The sequence below is a fragment of the Zingiber officinale genome, chromosome 6B (assembly GCF_018446385.1).
Source record: "Zingiber officinale cultivar Zhangliang chromosome 6B, Zo_v1.1, whole genome shotgun sequence".
NCBI lineage: Eukaryota > Viridiplantae > Streptophyta > Magnoliopsida > Zingiberales > Zingiberaceae > Zingiber > Zingiber officinale.
In genome coordinates this window covers 130,475,995-130,503,270 of record NC_055996.1, presented here as the reverse complement: position 1 = coordinate 130,503,270, position 27,276 = coordinate 130,475,995, and the positions used below count along the sequence as shown (strand labels likewise).

The following is a 27,276-nucleotide window of genomic DNA, read 5'->3' as shown; positions in this document are numbered from 1 at the left end:
AATCACACGCTCTTAATTAACTTCCTATAGTCATCCAAAAATGGAAGTCTGTTCTAGTGATCCACAAACAAGCTCATCCGTTATGGAGGAAGGCACTCAGAGCCAACGCGCAAGCTTATTTGCATCACTTACAAACCAGTAATGGAGATCATGGGATTTATTTAAAAATCCCTCTCCCACTTAGTTATTTATAAACGAGGAATTTTAACTATGCTAGCCTACTAGTCATGTATACTAACATGCACACACAGCACAATATAAAAACAATAAATAGAAAATCTAATTTTCAACTATTATGACTTTTATCTCTAGTTGTCCTCCGTGTGTTGTCATCCCAAGCTGCTGCCATATTTGGCCACCGCCATCGGGTCACTGTCGCATCCATCTTGCTCCTAGTTCCACTGCGCCTCGGTCCTTAGAAGGTTCCACGCTTTGCAAGATTCGATCCATGACATAAATAGAATTTTACATTTTGATCCTATATTCCATAAAAGGAATGTACATGTATCTAGATCAAAATAAAATCCTAATAAAATTAAATACAGCTCCTAATTTTAATACAATCATGCACACACAGATAAATGCCCTTGACATGTCCAAGGGTCCAATCACACACATAATAACTAAAAGTCATAATAGTTGGATCCTCAAAGTTAGCACATCCTACTATTAACCTGCCTAAATTATGTATGACATGTGCATAATTAAACTAATACCAAATACACAGAGGCAAAACCCTAGCTCTGATACCAATTGTTGGTTGCTACTCGGAAAACCTAGAGGTTCCACTGTACAAAAATTTTGTACAAAGGTCTGAACCTTTTCCTAGCTACCATGTGTTCTTTTAAATTAAATTTTGGATCGCCTGCGGAACTTAACACGTTTGATCCAAAACTTAATCTATTCGTTCTTTTAGGTTTTGACTTGGGTCTCCTGTGGAACTTAACACGTTCGACCCAAATCACCTTAAGTTATTAATTCCATTAAATATTAATTTCCATAATTGGTTCCCAGTACTGACGTGGCGAGGCACATGGCCTTCTTGGATATGGGAGCAACCACCACCGACTAGACAAAACCTTTTATGGAAAGCTAATATTTAATTTCCTAAAATAACTTTAGGTTAACCGAAAAGAACAATCAAATCACAAGGGAAAGAAAAACAAAAGAACATTATATCGAAAACAAATTCGAAACTCTAGAATCGTATGCCTCTTGTATTTAGTATTATTTCCAAAAATAACTAGTATGATGCGGAAACAAAAATTACTAGTTATACCTTTTAGAAAGACCTCTTGATCTTCTACCGTATTCCTCTTCTAACCTCGGACGTTGTGTGGGTAACGATCTTCCGAGATGAGAACCACCAAGCACCTTCTTCTTCCTTACAAGTTTCGGCCATCAAAACTTCTCCTAGGATGAAGAGGTTCGGCCACCACCACCATGCTCCAAGGGATGCTAGAAAAGAGGCTTCTTTTCTCTCCTTCTTCTCCTTCTTAGATCCGGACACCAAAGCTATCTCCACCATGAGAAGGTTTCGGCCACACAAAGGAGAGGAGAGGAAAGAAAGGGCCGGCCACACCCAAGGAGAAAAGAGAGGAAAAATAGAATAGAGTCGTTCGCCTTGAAGCCTCCTCTACCCCCTCTTTTATAATCCTTGGTCTTGACAAATAAGGAAAATTTAATAAAAACTTCCTTAATTCTTTTGCCATTGAAAAGGAAAATTTATTTAATTAAAATAATTTTCTCTTTTCAAATTATAATGGCCGGCCACTCTTCTCCCCAAAACAAGGAGAGTTTTAATTAAAACAAAAATTAAAACTTCCTAATTTGTTTCTAGAAATTTATAAAAATTTCTCCAATAATTTTAATCCCTTCATGATTGGTTAATAAAAAGAAATTTTATAAATTAAAATCTTTCTTTTAAACATGTGGATAATTATCTCTAAAAATTAAAATCTCCTTTCAATCTACAAATAAGGAAAGATATTAAATTTTCAATCAAATAAGGAAAGATATTAAATCTTTTCTTAATCTTTTGTAGAAACTAATAAAAGAGAATTTTTAATTTTTAAACTTTCTTTTAAATCATGAATATAATTAAAAGGAAAGTTTTACCAAAATTAAAATCAACCTTTTAATCTACAAATAAGGAAAGAGATTTTAACTCTTCTCTTAATCTTTTGTAGAATCTTATAAAAGGAAGGATTTAAATTTTTAAACTCTCTTTTAAATTATATTATCCACATAAGAAAAATTTTAAAATTAAAATTCCTTTTTATTTTAATAGGGACGACCACATGAATTCACCCATGAACATACCCATGGCCGGCCCTAGCTTGGTCTCCAAGCTAGCTTGGCCGGCCCCTATAGGATGGGTAAGAAGGTGGGTATAGGTGGGTATAGTACTCTATAATTAAGAGGCTACGATAGGGACCGAGAGGAGGAATTGGTTTTGGTCTCCCGATAAAATTAAGCATCCCGTGTTCGCCCCGAACACACAACTTAATTTTATCAATAATAATTCATTCCACTAGAGAATTATTATTGAACTACCGCACCAATCCCAAATTACATTTTTGGGTTCCTTCTTATTATGAGTGTGTTAGTCTCCCTGTGTTTAAGATATCGAATGTCCACTAATTAAGTGAGTTACTGACAACTCATTTAATTAATATCTAAATCCAAGAGTAGTACCACTCAACCTTATTATCATGTCGGACTAAGTCCACCTGCAGGGTTTAACATAACAATCCTTATGAGCTCCTCTTGAGGACATTATCAACCTAGTATCTCTAGGACACAGTTTCCTTCTATAATCAACAACACACACTATAAGTGATATAATTTTCCAACTTATCGGGCTTGTTGATTCATCGAACTAAATCTCACCCATTGATAAATTAAAGAAATAAATATCAAATATATGTGCTTGTTATTATATTAGGATTAAGAGCACACACTTCCATAATAACCGAGGTTTTTGTTCCTTTATAAAGTCAGTATAAAAGAAACGACCTCAAATGGTCCTACTCAATACACTCTGAGTGTACTAGTGTAATTATATAGTCAAGATAAACTAATACATAATTACACTACGACCTTCTAATGGTTTGTTCCTTTCCATTTTGGTCGTGAGCTACTATTTATAATTTATAAGGTACTGATAACATCATCTTCTGCATGTGACACCACATACTATGTTATCTACAATATAAATTAAATGAACAACTACAAACAAATGTAGACAATTTGACCAAATGTGATTCTTTATTCATAATAAATATTTATACCAAAAGCTAGGCTTTTAGTATACACTCTAACAGAATAATGGGGAAAGTAGAGGAGGAGGAGGAAGAAAAAGAATTCAACATGGTCTAGCTTATGCGTCTGCACAAAGAAACAACGTCTAGAATTGCGATCAAGAAGCGAGTGAGAGAAACAAATGTGTTACAACTTCTTGATCGAAGCACTATCTAGGGATGAGCAAAAATTTGGTTAAACCAAATTAACCGATTGAATCAACCGAAATTAAAAGTTCAGTTCGGTTAATTCCAAAATTCATATTTATTTCTCTAGAAATATTAGCTTAATCGGTTGGGTTTTAGTTTTGAAAATCGAAATTCAGTTAAACCGATTAAACCAATTAAACTGATATTTTAAGTTAAACCAAATCAAACTAGAACCAAACCAAACCAAACCAAATCGAACCAAACCGGAATTAAATTGAACCTATATTATAAGTTGAACCGAACCAAATTGGAGTTAAACCTAATTAAACCAAACCAAATCAGAATCAAACCAAACCAAATCGAAAAATTCAGTTATTTTGATCAAAAACCAAATTAACCGATGTTTTATCGGTCCGGTCGATTCAATTTTTTTTAAAAGTTAGGCCAGTTTAGTTGGTTTGAAAAAAGTTCAGTCGATTCAGATTTTAATTTAATCGGTTCAATTTTAACCGATTGTTCACATAAGTTGTGTGTGTGTTTTTTTTTTGTCAATTTAAATTTGTATTTACTTTGGCTATAATATTAATATTTAATCAAGTTAAACTAATTTTATTAAGTTAGAATAATTGAGATGAATATTGAAATAATTTAAATTAATATTAGAATAACATTAACATAGAGTCGGTAAACATAAACATATGGTATACCAAGGAAGGAAGATCAAGGCCCAATTATGTTTTTCTAGGGCTAGTACGACACGATATACCGAATTTTTTATATGATATCATATATCGTATATCGTACTAAAAATTTCAATATCAACATATTTATATCGATACCATATCAAAAATTTAATATACCAAAACTTTGATATACTAAATTTTCAGTACAGTATAAATTGCATATCGATAATACTGAAAATTTAGATATATTAAAAATTTCGGTATACAAAATTACTTTGGCACTAAGACATATAACTAAATCACAAGTCACATAATACTCCTGTGATTTCACCGTCCTATCATGATGTCGTTGCGAGTTCACGGTCTCGTTATAGCTTCTCTGTGAGTTCGTCATCCTACCACGACGTCGCTGCCACAAACTGTGATGTCACTAGGAGGTCGGAAACTTCGAGTAATGCAGGTTGCGACAAGGCTCTAAACCTTGCAACCTCACTTCGACAATAGTGAACTATTTTTTAATTATTTTTTAAAAAAATAATTAACAAATAGCTCTTACCCGGCTTCTGAATTTTTAATATTGTTTGATTTTTTAATTAAATTGATATTTATAATTTTATTTTACAGGATTGATAGTATTGTTGTTACAAATTTGAAACATATATCATCGTCCACCCTAACCATTAAATTAGTTTTTGGTGTCAATTATTATTACACTTTGTTTAATGATTTCAATATTGATCATGGATATACAACTGCAAAATTGAAGAAGATTAAGATGACAAGATTTTAGATCTTTTATTATAGTAGTTATCATTTTAGCAATTGTTGTGATGATTAGTTATGTTTTTACGGTCCATCAAATGGGTTCGATGAAAATCTTAAAGTAACGGGGTAAAAAAATGCAGTCCAAATGAGTCTTGACGTGATTCTCTATACAAATTGGACATATGGAGTGCCAAATCAGAGAGTCTATCGGCCTCTATTTCTATTTATATCGGCTTCTTCTTCGTCCTTGTCACTTCGACTGGTATGATATATTAAATTTTATATATGATATTATATACCGTATCAAAAATTTTAGTATAAAAAATGTATGTTGATATCGTACAAAATATTTAGTATACCAAAACTTCATTATATCGAATTTTAGATATACCAAAATCATTTAGACAGTAAGAAATATAACCAAAACTTCATTATACTGAATTTCAATAAAAAAATATAACTAAAACTTTAGTATATCATCACACTTCAGTATAGAAACATAATTAAAACTTAAGTATATTAAAATTTCAATATAAAAATATATTAAAATTTGATATACCGAAACTTTAATATAAAAATATAATCAAATGATTTCAGTACACAGAATTTTTAGTATACCGAAATCATTTAACAGTTTAAATTGCATGTCAATCATACCGAAGATTTTGGTATACTGAAACATTTGACATTAAAAAATATAATCAATTCAGAAGCCACACAATATTCTTGTGAGTTCGCCATCTTACTACAGTGTTGCTGCGAGTTCATGACCTCGTCGTGACTTCTCTGTGAGTTCGTCATCTTACCACAGTGTTGCTGCCACGACTTGCAACCTCGTTGGGCGGTTGTTAACTCAAGGTAACACCGACCTCAACGAGACTCCAAACCTTGCAACCTCAACACGGTAGTGACAAATTATTTTTAATTATTTTTTGTAATAAATAATCAACAAATAGCTCTTATCTCGTCTTCTAAATTTTTAATATTGTTTAATTTTTTATTTAAATTGATATTTATAATTTTTTTAAGGGATGGATATTGATCAATATGTTATTACAAATTTCAAATATCATTGTCCACCCAAACCATTAAATTAGTTTTTTGTGTCAATTATTATTACATTTTTTTTAATGATTTTAATATTGATCTGGTGCATTATCTACAAGATGTACAATAGAATTTACTACTGCTACACAATTGAAAAAGATCGAGAAGAAATCAAGATGACAACATTTTAGATCTTTTTATGATTTTAGCAATTATTGTGATGATTAGTTATGATTTTTTTTTTGTTAATACTGTAGTTGATAATATGATTATATTTATGTTTTAAGAGTAGACTTAATGTTTAATTTAAGTGGACTTGTGTGTGTGTTTTTTTGTCAATTTAAATTTGTATTTGCTTTTGCTCTAATATTAATATTTAATCAAGTTAAACTAATTTTATTAATTTAGAATAATTGAGATTAATATTGAAATAATTTAAACTAATATTACAATAATATTAATTAGAGTTTTTAAAATTAAACATATGTTATACCAAGTACCAAATCCAGAAATTAGCTTTATATAGATTTTTTTTATTTTATTAATATATATATTATTTGGCCCCATGGAATTTAATCATGTATGATTTGTCTAATGGTAAGATTATGTTTTTTTTAAACATGTTTCTCAAGTTCGAATCCTTGTTAGATTGAATTTTAATTTTTTTTCTCTCTATTTCACAATGTAACTAAATATTTGTGGACATTTGAAAAGATCATTATAATATAATATATTTAATAATTATTTTTGTTATTTAATATTCGGCTTCATCATTTAATATACGGCCCACTCATATCTAAAATCCTGGATCCGTCTCTGCCGCAATCTATGCTTTTCTTAGGACTATAAGGTATGATATACCAAATTTTTTATATGATACTATATAACGTACCATAATTTTGGTATAAAAAAATTATATCGATACCGTACCAAAAGTTTGTTATACAGAAAATTTGATATACTAAATTTTTAGTACAGTATATATTTCATACCGATCATACTGAAGATTTTGATATATAAAAAATTTCAGTATATCGAATAACTGTGGCACTAAGAAATATAACCAATTTAGAAGCCACATAATACTCTTGTGGATTAGTTGTCTTACCACGGCATCACCGTCGGTTCACGGCCTCGCTGCGACTTCTCTATGAGTTCGTCATCTTACCACGAACTCAAGGTAATGCTACAGCAAAACTCCAAACTTGCAACCTCACCATGAATGTGGTTAACTATTTTTAATTATTTTTTTAATAAATAATCGGCAAACCGCTCTTATTCCGTTTTCTCAATTTTTAATATTGTTTAATTTTTAAAAAGATTAATTGATATTTATAAGTTTTTTTACGGAATGGATAATGATCAATTTGTTGTTACAAATTTCAAACATCCTCGTCCACCTAAATCATTAAATTAATTTTTGGTGTCAATTATTATTACACTTTGTTTAATGATCTTAATATTGATGATGTGCATTATCTACACGATGTACAACAGAATTTGCTACTGCTACACAATTGAAGAAGATCGAGAATATCTCGAGATGATATATAACATTTTAGATCTTTTATTATAGTAGTTATGATATGATTATATTTATGTTTTAAGACTAACTTAATGTTTAATTTAAGCGGATTTGAGTGTGTGTTTTTTTTTGGCCAATTTAAATTTGTATTTGTTTTTGCTATAATCAAGTTAAACTAATTTTATTAGGTTAGAATAATTGAGATAAATATTTAAATAATTGACATTAATGTTTAAAAAAATTAAATTAATATTAGAATAATATTAATTACATAAAGCCCATAAACATATGGTATACCAAGCAAGGAAGATGAATGTCCAATCTATATTTTTTTGTAAGGCTGGTACGATATGGTATACTAAATTTTGTATTCGATACTATATATTGTATCAAAAATTTTGGTATCAAAAATTTTTTATTGATACCGTACTGAAAATTTGTTATACCGAAAATTTACTATATTGATTTTTCGATACAATATAAATTGCATATCGATCATATCGAAATCACTTTGCCACTAAAAATATAACAAATTCAGAAGCCACACAATACTTCCGTGAGTTCACTGTCTTACCACGGCATCGCCATGAGTCATGATCTCGCCGCGGCTTCTTTGTGAGTTCCCCATCTTACCAAGGCGTTGCTGCCATGAATTGTATCCTCGCTGAGTAGTCGTGAATAACGCTGTAATAATGTCCCACACCTTGCAACTTTTTCGCTACGACAAACTTTTTTTAATAAATAATCAACTTAACAGCTCTTTTATTTTCCCGTCTTCTAAATTTTTAATATTATTTATTTTTTAATTAAAGTGATATTTATAATTCTTTTTTAGGATGGATAGTGATCTATTACAAATTTCAAATATATCATCCACACAAACCATTAAATTCGTTTTTGGTATCAATTATTATTACACTTGGTTTAATTATTTTAATATTGATGATGTGTATTATCTAGAATTTATTAATGCAAAATTGAAAAGAATATCGAGAAAAATTTAGATGACAATATTTTTTATCTTTATTATAGTAATTATGATTTTAGCTTATGATGATCAATTATGGTTTTTTTAATATTGTAGTCGGAAGATATTATGTTTATACTTTAAGAGTATATTTAATATTTAATTTAAGTGGACTTATGTGTATGTGTTTTTGTCCATTTAAATTTGTATTTGTTTTTGCTAGAATATTAATATTTAATCAAGTTAAACTAATTTTATTAAGTTATAATAATTGAGATTAATATTGACATAATTTAAATTAATATTAGAATAATATTAATTATATGGAGCCCGTAAATATCTAGTATACCAAGCAAAAAGATCAGTGTCCAATCTATATTTTTTCTAGGGTTAATTTGGTTTGGTATATCAAAATTTTTATACCGTACCATATATCATATCAAAATTTTCAGTATAAATTTTTTTTATCAATATTATATCGAAAATTTGGTATATCGAGATTTTAGTATATCAAATTTTTAGTACAATATAAATTGTATACCGATCACACTATTATAAATATAATCTATTATGACACTTTCTACATTTAATTTTAAATGTCATTATAAATAATTTTTAATGACATATAACAAAAGATGTTATTTTAAATATTAAAATATTATTTTAGGTTATTTGTGGTGACAAATTTTAATAATGTCATTATATAACCTATATATACGAGTTATATGAGCTAGCGTTTATTTTTTCAGCAGCCGCATCATTGTTTTTTTGCCCGAGCCCTACTGTTCCTCCTCAGCGTCGATTCTTTCTCTCGCGCAATCCCTGATTCTTGTCGTCACCGCTGTTCCTCCTAGGCACCAATTCTTTCTCCTCCCTAACTTGCTCTTGCCGTCGCCACTCCTCTCACCCACACTCATCATCTCTATCGCTGCTTCTCACCCTTTTTCCTCCCTAATTGACCCGCTCTCGCCATCGCCGCTCCTCTCACCCACGTTCACGCATCCTTGTCTGCGCCGCCAGCCGCTGGCCTCCAACCGCCTAAGCATCCTTGTCGCCACCACCTCCAGCCGCCTAAGCAATCTGAAGTTTTATAGGTATTTCTTTGTTACCTGATACCTTTTGTTTTTGTGTACTTTTGATTTTGTCAATCCGAGCCCTAGAGAGAAAGGCAAGAACATTTGGAACCCTAGAGAGAACATTTTGATCCGCCTCCAGCAGCCTAAGCATCCTTGTGTACTGTTGATTTTGTTAATAAGGTGCTTGGATAATTACTGATATGACAAGAACATTTGGAGATTTTTTTTATATCATTCAGATGATTAAAACGTTCACTATAGGATATTCAGACCCTCCATCACTGCATTCTATGCAAGCTGGAAGATATGCACTAGGAGGAAGCTGTGCTGGTAAGGCAGATATATACTGATTTTGATGCTTTAGCAGGGTTTGATTTATGCTTAATGAATTCTAATTTTCATAATGCAAGTCCTAGAACTCTCCTTGGCAAGCTTGCAGAACAATAGATTTGTAGATAGGGAGATTGACACTAGAGCTTCAACTAAGCTATTTTTTTTATTGCACATTTGTTAGCTTGACCCCTAACATGCAAGTTGTATTCCAAAAATTTACTTGCCAAATTCTAGCCTAACAACATTTTTTTTATTGTACATATCTTCGGATACAGGTTGCCATCTTCAGTCAATCTGTTTACTAGCGCATATTTGAATACTATGGCATAAGTACTAAAATTGCAACTTCATTACCGTACTAACACTGTAACTAAGATATTTTTTTAATTGTATATGTGTTAGCTTGATCCCTAACAACATGTATGTAGTATTCTAGTCAAATTCTAGCCAACACGTGTTAATTTGCTTGATCCCTAACAATCCTTATTTCTATGAATAAATAGCTAGCCAAATTCTTAAGTTTCAATAAAAGTTGCACATAGACTTAGTAGCACATAGACTTAGCACATAAGACTTGCTTGTTTTCTATGCTTCTTCAGCAATTCACTTTAAAACCTCAATTGCAGGAATAGAAGGAAGCAGTGAGTGGAGGTTTTGGTCTAAGACATTAGAAGCTTAAGCTTTAAAGGTCTTTCCTTGTTACCTTTCTTATTATACTTGAATTTCACTTGTAACTTAGTTCTTTATTTATGAATGTTAAATTTAGTATATATGCATTTTAAAATTTAGTATATATCATACCGATGATTTCGGTATACCAAAATATCTTTGATACTAAGTGTTGGTACAATCGACCTCCAAGGTTTTAATGTCCGACAAATATGTTTAAGTATGTTTAATAGAGTTTGATCATAGGAAGTCCTAGTCATTGCTAGGTAAGGGTGAGAAGTGAACCAAATGACTAATCCTAATTGCGGTTAGGCATGGGAAGTCCTAGTTGTAGGCTAGGCAAGGAAAATCTCGGTATATCATGGAAGCCAGGTGGATTCAATAGGTCTGGATGACCTGATCCCTGGGTAGCCGAATACTGAGGAAAGGAAAATCTTGGTAGATCGTGGAAGCCAGGTGGATAGGTCTGGAGGACCTGATCCTTGGGTAGTCGAATACTGAGTCTTAGTGAGTGAAGCTAGGTGGAGAAAATCATAGGGGGTGGTAACCTTAGGTTCTGGTAAGTGAAGCCAGATGGTGAAAATCCTAAGGGGAGATAACCTTAGGTAGCGAGAAGTCTTGGAGGAGTGAACTCCAAGCAAGGTTGATCAGATGGTTTCCGGTCTACCGCGCGCAATCGACCGGACCAGCGGATCTTGGTGATTCTAAGTTTAGTGTTACCATAGCATTCTGTATTATTATTGTTGTTGCTGGCTAATGTAGTATTGCAGGAAAAACCTTAGTGGATCAGGTGATCAGACACTAAGCAGAGAAAGTCCAAACAAGTCTGGAGGACCAATGTTTGGCAGGTAAGTTGAGGTAAGCAACTAGAGGAGCGACAATGAGGTCATGTTCCTGAAAGGAACAACCTAATATCGCTGATCCAACTGAAGAAAGCGGAAAGGTTTCCAAGTTAAGATCAAGACAGTTGAACTTTCTATTATTACTGCTCATATATTTTATATAACTGTGCTAACATCTATTTTGCAGGATTATATTGTCTAACATGATTTTGCAGGTTATGTCCTGATCGGTCGACCGAACGTAGTGATCGGTCGATCGAGCCAGGTTGACTATGACCAAATCAGAACCGAGTAGAGCACAATCTGATCTAAGCATGTTCGGTCGACCGAACGATCAACATTAAAGACACAGTAAATGCGAATCTCGACAAATCTCGATGAACAGGGAAGGAGCCCGTTCAGTCGACCGAATAAAGGGATCGGTCGACCGAACCCTTAATGATCAGTTAATACCGAAGATCGAATCAGCATCAGATATCAGCGAAGATGAAAGGGAGCTGGTTCGGTCGACCGAACTCAGTGATTGGTTGATCGAACATCGATGATTCTTATAAAAGAGATCTTGAGGTCCGAGACTGAAGACAACTCTGTTCTGCTTCGAAAATCATCTCTGTGCAAGCTTCTGCTACTATTCTACGACTCGCAAGCTGCTCCATCCAGAAGTGCCGACCAAGCTTCATCGTCAATTATTATCGATATATTTTATTTTAGAAAATCTTGCATTGTACTTAAATTCTTACAAAATAGTAGGGTGTTACTATCTTGCATATTGTACGCACTGCTTCTTTCCGAGATTTTCGGAAAGAAGAGTATTAGTGGATTGCCCATCGGTGCGGTCAAGGATCGAGGGCTTTGGAGTAGGAGAAAACCTAGGCTTCGAACTAAGTAACTGAACTGTTCTTTATTTTTCCGCTGCACGACTTTATTTTTAATGAGTAAAAGAAAAATTTTAGAAACGCGATATTCCCCCCCCCCCCCCCCCTCCCTCTATCGCACTCATTCGATCCAACACTAAGAAATATAACCAATTTGGAAGTCACACAATACTCCTGTTCATAATAACAAAGCATTAACAAATTGATAACAAACAATAAGATTTGAAAACCATGATCCATCATTAATAAACTAAAGTATTGATTCTAAAAGAAAGTTCATGGTTAACTGTTGCAGTAGCTACGGAACCAAAGCTGCTACAATATTGGTCATGATTGTTTAATCATGTTCTAACATATACGAGTCCATAGCTGCTACAAAATATGTTGGTGCAATATCCCCTAAGTTAAGGTTGACAAGATTGACTAGGCTTGAGTTGGCTCAGCCTGAGTCTTGATTTTTGAGTTTCGATGTTTGACCATGCGTGGAGATTGCAGGTGCAATCGTCCGATTGGGGAGATTGCTGGTGCAATTCGCCTCTTGTCAGGGTTTGACCAATTTGATATGAAGAAGAGTCAAGTAGGTCAAGGCTGACCAGATACTTGACTAGGAAAGTCCTAACTGGATGTTAGACAGTTGTGAAAGTCCTGGTGAGTGAAGTCAGGCAGAGAAAAATCCTAGTGAGTAAAGCTAGGTGAAAGTCTTGGTGAGTGAAGCTACGCAGATGGAAAGTCCCGGTGAGTGAAGCCGGACAGTGTGAAAGTCCTGGTGAGTGAAGCCATGCAAAGGAAAATCTTAGTGAGTGAAGTTAGGTGAAAGTCCTTGTGAGTGAAGCCAGGCACGTGGAAATCTAGATGAGTCAAGGGTGATAGGACATCTGGTGGAAGTCCAAGTGTGTCATGGAGGACCGGACACTTGGCACGAGGAGAAAAGTCCAAGTGGGTCAAAGGGATTGACCAAACACTTAGTGAAGGAGTCCAAGCAGATCAAGGTTGACCGGATGCTAGGCATGAGATTCTAATAGGTCACGGTTGATCGGATGTTGGATTTAGGGACCCTAGACTTGGTTTAATCATAAGTTCATTCGGCGGTGTAAGTCTAAGTGTGTAGCCTTGGCAACGTAAGCCCATTTGTTTTAGCATATTTATTTGCTATTTATTTTCCCTAACTTAAACGTATTGCTAAACACCAAAAAGGGGGAGATTATTGGAGCAATCCCAATGGTCCGTGAGACTATGTGTTTTGGTGTTTGGGTAAAGGGTTTAAGTTAGGTTCACCCTTGTATTTGATATGTTTACATGAGTTGTGCAGGACTGCAGGATACACATGAGAGACTCAGGTTGACGGCTTCGGGTCCGATGAAGGATGGCATTGGGGACGAGCCGTGAGCTTGTATGCATCCGAGGGACCGTGGACAAGGTAGCGAGGACAAGGGCTGAGGGATGCGACTTCGAGGCATAAGCGAAGGATGGCATTGAGGACGAGCCACGGGCTTGTATGCATCCGAGGGACGAGAGCCAAAGAAGAAGTAGGCTTGAAGGCAAAAGGTCAAGGATGCGAAGGAAGCGTCAAATGAGTCGTAAGGGTGAGGGTCCGAGTGTTGTGAGAGAATGTACTCGGTACCAGTTGACTACATGTTTCATCAGTCGTCTGGTGCAGTCGACTGGAGCAGTCGACTGGGAGCGAACAGAATTCTTCTGTTCGCTCAACCAATGTGGAGCAGTCTGTTGGTGCAATATTCCTCAGGTCAAGGTTGACCAAGTTGACTGAGCTTGGACATAAGTCAAGCTCGAGTCTTGATGTTTATGTTTCGATGTTTGACAATACATGTAAACAACACATGGAGATTGCTGGGGCAATTGTTCATGTGGGAAGATTGTGAAGAAGAGTCAAGTAAGTCAAGGTTGACTGGATACTTGACTGAAAAATCCTGGTGAGTGAAGCCAGGTGAAAGACCTAGTGAGTGAAGCTAGGCGGTATGGGAAATCCTGGTGAGTGAAGTCAGGTGAAAGACCTAGTGAGTGAAGCTAGGCAGAAGGAAAATCCTAGTAAGTGAAACTAGATGAAAGTTCTGGTGAGTGAAGCCAGGAAATGAGAAATCCTGGTGAGTGAAGCTAGGTGAAAGACCTAGTGAGTGAATCTAGGCAGAAGGAAAATCCTAGTAAGTGAAACTAGGTGAAAGTCCTGGTGAGTGAAGCCAGGCGAATGAGAAGTCCTAGTGAGTGAAGCTAGGCAGAAGGGAAATCCTAGTAAGTGAAACTAGGTGAAAGTCCTGGTGAGTGAAGTCAGCCATAGGAAATCCAGATGGATCAAGTTTGATTAGACATCTGGTGTTAGGAAGTCCAAGTAGGTCAAAGGGACTGACTGGATACTTGGCACGAAGAAAAGTCCAAGTGGGTCAAAGGGATTGATCAGACACTCGGTGAGCGAGTTCTAGCAGGTCAAGGGTGACCAGATGCTAGGCATGATGTACCAACAGGTCATAGGTGACCGGATGCTGGTTTAGGGGGCTTTGGGCTTGATTTTGGGCAAAATCAAGGAGCTAGATCGATCAGCCGATCGATTGGCTCATGCCCAATCGATCGGCCGATCGATCCAGAGCTCCCAATCGATCGGGCGATCGATTGAGAGGTGTGATTCTGCGCAATAAGCCCTGGATCGATCTGTGAATCAATCCAGGCGTTTCCCGAGAGCACAGAGGCACTCTGGATCGATCGACCGATCGATCCAAAGCCTCCAATCGATCGGGAGCAATCCAATCGATCGGGATCCGACCGTTGGCGCAGGATATAGTTGTTGGCGAGCGCTTCTCTCGGCAGATCTCACGACTTCCATCTCTGATCCTCACAACATCTCTCTCAGGTTCAGATTGCCAGTTCTTGAAGGTTCTTGGAGGCTTGTGCTGGTGCACGTCCAAGTCAAGAGGCGAGGAAGAAGTTAGGTTAGGGTTTCGTGTGCAAACTTGTAAGCTTTTACTTGTATCTTGTTTTCCCTTTCCCTCTTCTTGTACTGAGAGCTTGTAAGGCTTCTCCACCTTCGGTAGTTACTGTAAAGGAGGGTTTTTATTAGTGGAGGGTGTGTGAGTGTGTGGATTCTTGGATTAGTCACCTCTTCTTGAGGTGGATACCAAGTAAATCCTTCGTGTTAGCGTTGTATGTTTTGTTTCTTGTATTTTCGCTGCATATCATTGAAGAAACAATCAACGAAGAGCACGAGGAGCGCGTCGAGCTATTCACCCCCTCCTCTAGCTACATATTTGGTCCCAACACAGTCGACTGCTAGTTTTAGCAGTCGACTGGTATCGAGCCATTGGGATGTAACGGTCAAATTTCTATAGAGGGTAATTGACTGCATGTTTTGGCAATCGACTGGTAGGCAGGGTTTTCAACCCGTGGCCTATATAACCAAAGCTTGGGAGCTTGGTTATAGTTGACGAAATAGAGGTGGTTAATCTCTATTAGTAGTCTACCTGTGCCCTAGCGTCAAAGGAGTCTTTGGTGAGAGTTGTGGTGAGGTTTCTCCACCCACAAGGAGGTTGAGCTAGCTCGAGTTTGTCGGGGACTAATCCACCGACGGATTGAGGGATCGTCCACCTTACGGACACGCCGTGGAGTAGGAGCAAGTTATCTCCGAACCACGTAAACGAACGTGTTAGCGGTTTGCATTTCCTTTCATAGTTTTAGTCTTTCTACTTGTTTGTTTGTATTTCTGCTTGCGCACTAACATTGTAGAAAGAAACAAGGATTAGGGGGTGTCGTCTATCCAACCCCCCTTCAAGCCGGCCACCGATCACCCAACACTTTCTTACCAGATTGATGAGTTCGGCTGTGATCTCGTCGTCGTCATTGTAGGGGATCGGTGGCCGGCTAGAAGGGGGGTTGGATAGCTAGGTCACCCCCAATTTTGATTTCTTCTCTACACGGTTAGTTTGCGCAAGCGGAAATGAAACTAAAACAAGAAAGCAATGAGTAAGAACACAAACGCTAACACGATTCTTTTACGTGGTTCGGAGATTGCTTGCTCCTACTCCACGGCGTGTCCTTGAGGTGGACGAGCCCTTGATCCTTCGGTGGATCAGTCCCCGGCAATCTCCGGCTAGAGCTTTCTCCTTCTCGGTGGAGCAAACCTCTCACAAAGGATCTCTTCCTCTTTACAATGATGAACTTAGGTTTAGGAGGAAGAGAGTAGGCTTGGAGGCTTTTGGGCAATGACAAGGAGTTATTCAATAAGCATGAGTAACCTCCTTCAAGCCCCAAAGCTTCCCTTAAATAAGAGGAGAGAGTTGATCATCATATCAACTCATCTCGCACCGATCGCTAAAACATGCAATGATCGGTGTTACTGGAGGTAGCCAACGGCCACATTCCAAAGACCAACGGTCATATACCGATCGCTAAAACTAGCAATGATCGTGTAGTCGATCGCTAAAACTTGCAATGATCGATCTACACCGACCGAACGAATGGAACCATTCTGTTCCATCTACCTCGCTAAAACATGCATTCGATCGCTACAAGATCGCACAAAGGTCGCACAAGAACGCACAAGATCGCCACAAGAAACCCCTAGAATTTATGTTTTACTCCGAGTACAATCTCTGTACTCGCACTCTCACCCTTACGACTCTTTGACGCTTCCTTTACCGAACCTTCAAGCATACTTTCTTTGGCTCTCGTCCCTCGGATGCATAAGCCCGCACTCGTCCCCAATGCCATCCTTCGCGTATGCCTCGAAATTACTTCCCTCGGCCCTTGTCCTCGCTGCCTTGTCCACGGTCCCTCGGATGCTTTATCCTTCACCGGACCTGAAGCCATCAACCTGAGTCGCATGTGTATCTTGCGAACCTGCACAACTCAAATACACATATCAAATACAAGGATGAACCTAACTTAAACTCTTTGACACACACATCAAAACTATGATCGTACCGATCAAAACCTAAGTCGATTGCACCAACAGTCATCATCTGAGTCTGGTTCTTCTTCTGACTCTGGTTCGGTTCTGCGTCTTACTTTTGGTTCGCGTGCTCTACTTGCACTTGTAATCAAAGTTATACCCTTCTCGGTCGATCGAGCGTAAATGTTTTCATGCAATTCAAATTCAGCAAACAATTCGTCTAGTTTAATTAAAGATAGATCTTTAGATACCTTGTAAGCATCTACCATGGATGCCCACAAGGTATTCCTCGAAAAGGCATTCAGGGCGTACCTTAGGATGTCGCGGTTCTCCACTTTCTGTCCAATTGCGTGGAGTCCGTTGAGCAGATCTTGTATACGGGCATGAAGCTGGCTAGCCGTCTCACCTTCTTACATTTTAATATTATATAATTTAATAAGTAGTAAGTCACACTTACTTACCTTTGTGTTGAATCAGCTTTTGCCATAATTCTTTGGCGCTTACGAACGGGCTGACATTGTTCAGCTCTTCCTTGGTTAGGCCGCACTGAAGTGTACAGGTTGCTTTGGCATTTGCTTCTACTTTCTTTATCAGAGTTTCATCCTAGTTCTCGCACGATATCAGTTTGTCGTTGCCGTCAGTTGGAAGTTCAAGACCGATTTTGACGATCATCCAGACTTCGAAATGTGTTTGAAGGTACGACTCCATTCGGCCCTTCTAGTAGCCAAAGTCTTTTTCGATGAAGAGCGGAGGTCGGGCTATACTATAGCCTTCTTGAAGAGCCATAGAAACTTGCACAAGGAAAACAACAAAAAGAAACTTGTCCCAGGACTTAATCCTAGATTAGTAGTGCAGGTTAAAAGAAAAATTAACACGCGATTCTCGAGTGGTGTTGCACCAATTTCGAGAAAATTTGATTACGAAAAAGAAATAGATCGGAAGGTGGCAATAATACTGATTCCGATCAACTCCAAAAAATTAAAAATCACCATGAAAAAATACTTGATTGGTGGTTACACCAAATCAAAGCGACCTCGCTCTGATACCAATTGTTGGAGTGAGATGCGCTAGAGGAGGGGGTGAATAGCGCTCGTGGCTTTCACTTTTCGTATTCATAAAACATATCGGATAATGCAACAAAATAATAAATAAAGGAACACAGAAAGACACCAAGATTTACTTAGTTCGGAGTCTTGGGCGACTCCTACTCCAAGACCCATGCTCGTTGAGCGTTTACTTTGGGCAACAACTATAATCGCGCAAATATTACAAGAATTATTACAATGATAGTATTGAAAAAGGATATATCAACAACAAAGAATTGAAATTTCGCAGCTTCGAGTCGTCGGGGTCTTGTTGTAGCTTAGCCGGATCGTCTCGTTAGCAGTGCGTTGAAGAAAGATTACTTCAAACTTGATTATTCAAACTGCTGGTCGAGAAGGGTATATAAAGCTCGTTGAGGGCACCTTCAACCTCCTTGAGGGCGCCCTCAACTCCGCCGATTCCGCAGTGAAGATAAGGGCTGAAGAAGTCGTTGCTCATCCTCTTGAAGGCTCCTCCAATGCCATGGAGGCCGCCTTCAAGCCCATCCGAGACGCCTCAACACTCTTTGAGGGTGTCTCAAGCTTGACTTCGCGCGCTCCTTCTTTCAAAGCACCCGAGGTGCCTCCAAACTCCATGGAGGCTCCCCGGACACTGTTCATCCTGGAAGTTGAGTTCTTTTTACGTCCTGCAAGATATGTTAGTCAACAAAACAACTGTTGGAGCAATCTGGGTACCCTAGATTTTGATGTTTGGGCAAAAGTTTAAGTTAGGTTTATTGTTGTATTTGATATACATTGTAAGTGTGCAGGATACATGTACAACAAGGAAAGTCCAAATGTGATCTTGGCAAAGGAGGAAAGTCCAAGGATGAGTCTTGGCAGTGTAAGTCCAAACATGTAGTCTTGACAACGTAAGTCCAAGTGTGACTTGGCAATGGACGAAGTCCCGAAGGTGCGACCTCTTGGCAAAGGAAGACCCGACAACAATGACAAGGCCGATGGAAGCTCCAGAAGGCAAGACGTGAAGGATGGGGAGGCATCCGAGGGGCGCAAGGCTGATGGAGGAGGCTAGAAGGCTAGATCTAGGTTGGTCAGGCGAGGACGAGTGCTGAGTGAATGTACTCGAGGGCAAAATCCTAGAATTAGGGGTTTACTGTAGCACTACGGTAACATTACTGTAGCAGTACTGTAGCAGTCGACTGGTGGTTTCATCAGTCGACTGGGCAGCCTACTGGGAGCGAACAGAATGCTTCTGTTCGCTCGGCCAATGTGGAGCAGTCGACTGGTACTATTACCAATCGACTGGTATCGAGTCGTTGGTGTAGGACCGTTAGATTCGATAGAAGGGGGGGTGAATATCGATTCGAAAACTTAGAGTATAAACGCAGCGGAAAAGTAAAATAGACACAAATATTTTTTACTTCGTTCGGAGCCTGTGACGACTCCTACTCGAAGGCCCGTGGTCCTTAACCACTTTCGTTGGGCAATCACTAACAATTCGAATATAGTTACAAAAATGAACACAATAACTGCTGGTGAAAATAAAGCAATACCAACAAGGAAATTAAGAAATCGAAGGAGCACTTTGTTGGAGCTTTGTTGGCGTCACTCTGAACGTCGAGCAGCAAGACCAGCAGTAGAAGAGTTCTCAGATTTATTGATTGTCTGAAGCTCCTGCCTGGGGCTTCTTTTATATGCTGTTCCGGGCGCCTGGATTCCTTCCGGGCGCCTGGAATGTGACGTGGTGACGACTTGGTTGGAGATAATTTGACTTCCGGGCGCCCGGAAGGGTTCCGGGCGCCCGGACCACCTTGTTCCAGAAAACTCCTTTTTCCTGCAAAACAAAATTAGTCCGAGGCAATATATATCCTGCAACACAGATTGTTAGCACATTTTATCATAGTAAGAATTAGCACAAATAGTATGACTTAGATTCCGTCTTTCCGAGACCGGAATCTAGTCACGATCTCGACTTAGATATCCGAAATGGATCTAAGCTGGATCGACGCCTAATGTTCCCTTCCCGGGAACGCGTCCTCGCAGTCACTCCCCTCCAGTGACTTACCTCACTTACCTGCCAGACGTCCGGTGAGCCCATCGACCCGTCTGGACTTTTCGCCAAGCGTCCGGTCAGCCCGTCGACCCGCTTGGACTTCTCGCCAGCTATCCGGTCAGCCCGTCGACCTAGCTGGACTTCGTGCCAGACATCCGGTCAGCCCGTCGACCTGTCTGGACTTCTCCTGTACACTTGATCAAAGTGTCAGACAACAACAAAACTAACTTAACATATTTGTCATTCATCAAAACCTGGGTTAGACCGTTAGTGCTACCTGCACCAACAATCTCCCCCTTTTTGATGGAATGACAACCTGGTTAAGTTAGTGAAAGAACGCAAAAAAACAGGTACATCGGTTTTGAAGTTAGTTTTAGTGTTTTCAATTTGGTTTATGTAACTTAACCGCCTAACCCTCCCCCTTTGGCATTCATCAAAAAACAAGGGAAAACAATCTTAGTGTAGAGTTACTGAAAACAATAACACCTAATCTTGATGAATAACTGAGTTTGGTTCAAAATTCAAGGATAAAAGTACAAAAAAAACAAGTTGACTTGGGTAAATTGATTTTCAACTTCAATTTTTCAAAACACAGCAAAAATTAAACAAGGGAGATTAAATTTGCCAAAATATTTAAGGCTCATTTGATATAGCTAAATTCGGAAAGTCTAATTTTTAATAGTCAACTTTTTAAATTATGGTTTGAAAATTAGGTGAGATTAAACTTCTAAGTTTTTCAAACACTTAGTTAAATTTAATTTTTAAAACTAATGTTTAAACATAAGTTAGTTTAAGAAGTATTTTTTAAACACACAAAGTTAATTTCTCCCCCTGAACTTGATACTTAAAGTTAACCAGCTGTCTAACCAATTAGGTACTAACTAACTATCAGAAGATAGTAGCTTTCACTTGGTTAGTCAGATTAAGTTGATTATAAGCAGTCAGTGTTTGACTTGACTGATGAACTTTAATCTGATTAATATCTGAGTTGTATTTAACGTCCAGACTTATGCTGATGCACTGAAATAAACATCTTAAGTCCAGACAGTTGGCCTATGCATCTCACCCCTTTCTATGTTTGTCAAGCACAAGAAAGGTAAACCTAAGGTGTTGGTGAGATGCTCAAAAACTAGTCCTATGGGTACATGCTTTCTAAGGATTCAAAACTAGTCTAAGGCAAAAACTGTTTTTGAAAATCTAAAAATGGAAAGTTTTGAAATCATACAGTTTTAACTTATAAGTTGAAAAAACATTATTTTAAAAGTAGTCTTTAAAAAAAAAACCTAGTCTATTAGGCACATCCCTAATTTTCGCTGTAAGTTGCTAAATTCACTTTCAGGGAGTGGTTTTGTAAAAATGTCAGCTAAATTTGATTTGGACTCAATGTACTTGAGTTCAATATCACCTTTAGTAACATGATCCCTGATGAAGTGGTGCCTAATTTCAATATGTTTGATTCTTGAATGATGCACAGGATTCTTGGTTAAGTTAATTGAACTTATATTGTCAATTAATAATTTTACATTTGTGATATTTAAGTTGAAATCTTTTAGAGTATGCATCATCCATAATAATTGTGCAACACATTCGCCTATAGCTATGTATTCTGACTCAGTTGTAGATAGAGCAACACAATGTTGCTTTCTACTAAACCAGCTAACAAGTGATGAACCTAATAATTGGCATCCACCACTTGTGCTTTTGCGGTCTAATTTGCATCCAGCATAATCTGAGTCAGAATACCCTATTAGTTCAAAATTATTTGTCCTAGGATACCAGATTCCTACATTTGTTGTTCCTTTAAGATATCTAAAAATTCTTTTAACTTGTGTCAAATGGGATTCCTTAGCACAAGTTTGGTATCTAGCACACATACTAACTGCAAATAAAATATCAGGTCGGCTTGCAGTTAAGTACAATAGGCTACCTATTGCACTTCTATAATGTTTTAAATCAATTGGTTTTCCATTTGGGTCACTGTCTAAGATTGTGTTTACTGCCATAGGTGTCTTTATTTCTTTTGTATTTTCCATTCCGAATTTTTTAAGTAATTCTTTGGTGTATTTATGTTGATAAATATAATTTCCTTCATTTGTTTGTTTGATTTGTAATCCTAAGAAATAGGTTAATTTTCCCACTAAGCTCATTTCAAATTCTTTTTCCATTAGATTAATAAATTCTTCTAAAAATTCTGAATTTGTTGAGCCAAATATTATATCATCTACATATATTTGTGCAATAAATATGTCTGTATTTAATGATTTAACAAACAAGGTTGGGTCAATTTGACCTTGTTTGAATCCTTTAGATGTTAAGTAAGATGTTAGCCTCTCATACCATGCCCTGGGTGCTTGTTTAAGTCCATATAGTGCTTTTTTTAATTTAAAAACATAATCAGGGTGTTCTAGACTTTCAAACCCAGGAGGCTGACCTACATAAACTTCTTCTTTAATTAGTCAATTAAGAAAGGCAGACTTAACATCCATTTGGTATAGTCTGAATCCCTTATGGGCTGCATAACTTAGTAACATTCTAATGGATTCTAATCTGGCTACTGGGGCATATGTTTCATCATAGTCAAGTCCTTCAACTTGACTAAATCCTTTGGCAACCAGCCTAGCCTTATTTCTAGTAATTTCCCCAGTTTCACTTAGTTTGTTTCTGAATACCCATTTTGTTTATATTATTTTCTTATTCTTAGGTGGTGGGACTAGGTCCCAAACCTCATTACGCTCAAATTGGGCTAGTTCTTCTTGCATAGCTATAATCCAATCTGGGTCTAGTAGGGATTCATCCACAGTTTTGGGTTCAATTTTTGAAATTAATGAAATTTGACTTAGGTTTCTAAAAGATGATCTGGTTTGAACTCTTAAGTCTGGGTCACCGATTATTTGATCAGTTGGATGATTTGGGTTAACCCTTATTGTTCTAGGGGGTTGACTCTCTTGATGTTATTCCTCTTCTTCATGACTTAGAGTTTGGTTGGTTTCTGGAACAAACTCAGGTGTTTGTGTAGGTTCTACGTCTTGTTTAGTTTCTTCAAATTTTACATTAGTAGTTTCTTCAATTTTTAAGGTAACCTTATTGTAAATTCTGTAGCCTCTACTATTTAGGGAATATCCTACAAAAATTCCATTTTCAATTTTAGAGGTGAATTTTCCTAAGTGTTCTCTTGTATTTAAGATAAAGACTGGGCACCCAAATACTTTAAAATATTTTATATTTGGTTGTTTATTATAAAACATTTCAAAGAACGTTTTGTTATGAGTTTTATTTATTGTTGTTCTGTTCTGTACATAGCAGGCTGTACTAACGGCTTCTGCCCAAAAGTATTTAGGTAGGTTATACTCATTTAACATTGTTCTAGAAGCTTCAAGTAAGGTTCTATTTTTTCTTTCTACAATTCCATTTTGTTGGGGGGTTTTAGGGCATGAGAACTCATGATGGTAACCGTTTTCTAGACAAAAACTGTTAAAGTTGTGATTTTTAAATTCTCCCCCGTTGTCACTCCTAATTCTTTTAATTTTAATATCTTTTTCGTTTTCAATCTGTTTGCAAAAATTTGTAAAAATTTCAAACGTTTCATCTTTATGTTTTAAGAATTTTACCCAAGTAAACCTAGAATAATCGTCTATAATTACTAAACAATATAAGTTTCCATTTATAGATTTGACTCCATGGGAGTCAAAAAGATCTAAATGTAGAAGTTCTAAGATTGAGTTAGTTTGTGGTTGATTTGTTTGTTTGTGGGTTGATTTAGTTTGTTTGCCTTGTTGACAAGCATTACATATGGTTGAATCTAAGTTAGGTAGCTTTGGTAAGCCTTTTACAAGTCCATTTAGTTTACTTATATTTCTAAAGTTGGTGTGAGACATCCTCCTATGCCATAACCAAGTTTCTTCTTTTTGTGTTAAATAACACTTAATGGAAGAAATGGTTAGGTTGATGGCATAGATGTTGTCTTTTCTAAAACCTTTTAGGCTTATGGTAGGATTATCTAGATATTTGATTAAACACTCTGTAGATAGAAATTTGACCTTATACCTAGTATCACACAATTGACTTATACTTAGAATATTATATTTAAAATTTTCAACAAGTAAAACATTTGTAATTATAAAGTCTGATTTTAATTCAATATTACCTATACCAATTACCTTGAGTTTGCCGTTATTTCCAAAGGCAACTGTTCCTAGGCTTTTGTAAGTGAGTTGAGTGAACTTGGTGTGATCTCCAGTCATATGTTTGGAGCAACCACTATCCAAAATCCACTTGGTTTCCTACAGTAAGTAGGATTTAAAGTTAGTCTTTTGAGCATGCATTATTTAAGTGTAAAATTAATTTAAGTTTAAAATTAAGATTTTGAAATTAATTTTTAAGTTTAAAATTAAAATTTTGACATTAATTTTTTTAAGTTTTTAAAATTAAAATTTTGAAATTAATTTTTAAGTTTTTAAGATTAAAATTTTGAAATTAATTTTTAAGTTTAAAAAAAATAAAATTTTGAAAATAATTTTTAAGTTTAAAATTAAAATTTTGAAAATAATTTTTAAGTTTAAAATTAAAATTTTGAAAATAATTTTTAAGTTTAAAATTAAAATTTTGAAATTGATTTTTTTTAAGATTAAAATTTTGAAATTAATTTTTAAGTTTTAAAATTAAAATTTTGAAATTAAAATTTTGAGTTTAAAATTAAAATTTTAAATTAATTTTTAAGTTTAAAATTAAAATTTTGAAATTAATATTTTGAAATTAATTTTTAAGTTTAAAAATAAAATTTTGAATAAAATTTTGAAATTAATTTTTAAGTTTAAAAATAAAATATTGAAATTAATTTTTAAGTTTAAAATTAAAATTTTGAAATTAATTTTTAAGTTTAAAAATAAAATTTTGAAATTAATTTTTAAGTTTAAAAATAAAATATTGAAATTAATTTTTAAGTTTAAAATTAAAATTTTGAAATTAATTTTTAAGTTTTTAAAATTAAAATTTTGAAATTAATTTTTAAGTTTTTAAGATTAAAATTGAAGCCTTATTCATCTCACCCGATCTATATTATCAATCAGGGAATCCTATGATTTTGTGAGATGAAATTAGATTTTTTACTTATGGAGTTTTGGTTTAACTTGTGTTAGATTCAGATTTAGCTTTGGTCTCCACAAATAGGCATTCTTCGGATAAATTTCTAAGCTTGGTGAGTCACATGGACGTCATTAGAAGTAACCAACCTTTCGAGATTTTCCGAATAGTCCTATCCACGGAGCTTAGTACTCAATCTTGGTCTGACTGATTAGGATCCATTTAAGGGTAGCTTCGGTCACTTGCCAAATGCACCAGATCAAGCCATATCTTTCTAGACATACAATGCCCAAGCTTCCCTAACGTACTATCATCCAAAAATTTCACCAAGACCATGATTCAAGTTAAACTTGGTCTCTTTTAACTAATCCTAATTACCCCGTCGGGTAGGTCTTGTCGGGTAAGTTAGTTTTGGAGGTGCCAGCTATTCTGGAGCCTCCCCCTGAATTTTTGGCCATTAATTTAAATTTTGGTTTTAGGTTTGTGATGATTCCTTTTATAGTTATGATTAACTTGATGATAATTTTGTTGATTTTTAAACTGTTTAGATTTTGAATTTGATTTAGGTTTGTATTTTGGATTTTGGTTTGGTTTATTCGATTTTATATAATGTATTTTTTCTTTAGGTATATAATATTGATTAAGTCCTACTTGCGTGGTCAGACACACTTTCGGGACCCAAGCTAGATTGGTTGATTTGTGTTGGGTTATTAATGATTTGAAGGTTTTATTTGAATTCGACTTATATCCTAATCCGGTTTTATTATAGCATGCCTTTTGATTATTTAGGATTAAGTCTAGATTTTTTGATCTCGTTGTGAATTTTTCTAACATCTCCTTTAAACTGTTTATTTCATTTTTTTAATGATAAATTCTCCTCCTCAAGTGTTAGATCTTGAGTTGGATTCGAATTTTTTAATTGTTCCTTGAGGTTTTGATTTTCCTCAAGAAGTGATTTGTTTTCATTTTCTATTTTAGTTAATTTACTATTTAAACAGGAAATAATTCTAAAAAAAAATTTGTTTAAATTAAAATATACCTCATTCGGGCCTTCGGAAACGAGTACGGACTCGTGGCTTGTTTCGGGTTCAGACCCGTCTTCATCTTCCGTTTCAGCTTCGCGGGCCATCAGTGCGAGGTGGCTCGATGTTTCTGTTCTTCTTCCTCTGATTCGTCCGAGGAGTCGTCCCACGCTGCTTTGAGGGCCTTCTTTTGGTTGGCTTCAATTTATCGAGCTTCAGTTTTGGGCATTCTTGTAATGTGCCTTTTTGTTGCAGCCGAAGCAAGTCACGTTCTTTTGATCTGAGGGAGAACTGATCTTCTGAAGGTCCTTTGTGCTGAAGCTCCTTTTTCTCCTGGTGAACATTTTTCTTACTAGGTTCACCAGGTGTTCTTCATCTTCGGAGTCTTGGTCGCGATCTTCTTCATCCTCAGGCTTGCTCTTCTTTTCTTTGTAGGAACTTGCAAATAAAGCTATACCTTTTTCGGCTCCAGCATTAGTTTGTTCATGTAATTCTAATTCACAGAAAAGCTCGTCTAATTTTAATTCAGAAAGATTTTTTGAAATTTTGTAAGCATCTACAATTGATGCCCACAAACTATTACGTGGAAAAGCATTTAATGCGTACCTTATTAAGTCTCTATTTTCCATCTGGTGGCCTATCGCATGAAGCCCGTTAAGGATGTCCTTGACTCTTGCGTGGAGTTGATTCGCCGTTTCACCTTCCTGCATTTTTATATTAAAAATTTTATTTAAAAGCAGGTCTCGTTTTGTTACCTTAGCGTCGCTCGTTCCCTCGTGCAGTTCGATCAACTTGTCCCATAGCTCTTTAGCGTTTTTGTGTGGACCGACTCTGTTCAGTTCTTCTCTTGTCAATCCGCACTATAGAGTGTTGATCGCTTTATTTTCTGTTGATGCTTTTTTCTTCAGATCTGCTGTCCAGTCTTCAGGATCCACTAGATTCCCGGAGTTG

The 27,276-nt window shown here is 36.1% G+C and overlaps 1 long non-coding RNA gene across 1 annotated transcript; it reads left to right on the top strand.

Moving 5' to 3' along the window:
- Nucleotides 1-9,207: 9,207 nt before the first annotated feature.
- LOC121990671 lies at nucleotides 9,208-10,798 on the top strand. Its single transcript, XR_006114657.1, has 3 exons — nucleotides 9,208-9,695; nucleotides 9,777-9,845; nucleotides 10,475-10,798. It is a non-coding gene; the product is annotated as an uncharacterized LOC121990671 (long non-coding RNA).
- Nucleotides 10,799-27,276: the final 16,478 nt, after the last annotated feature.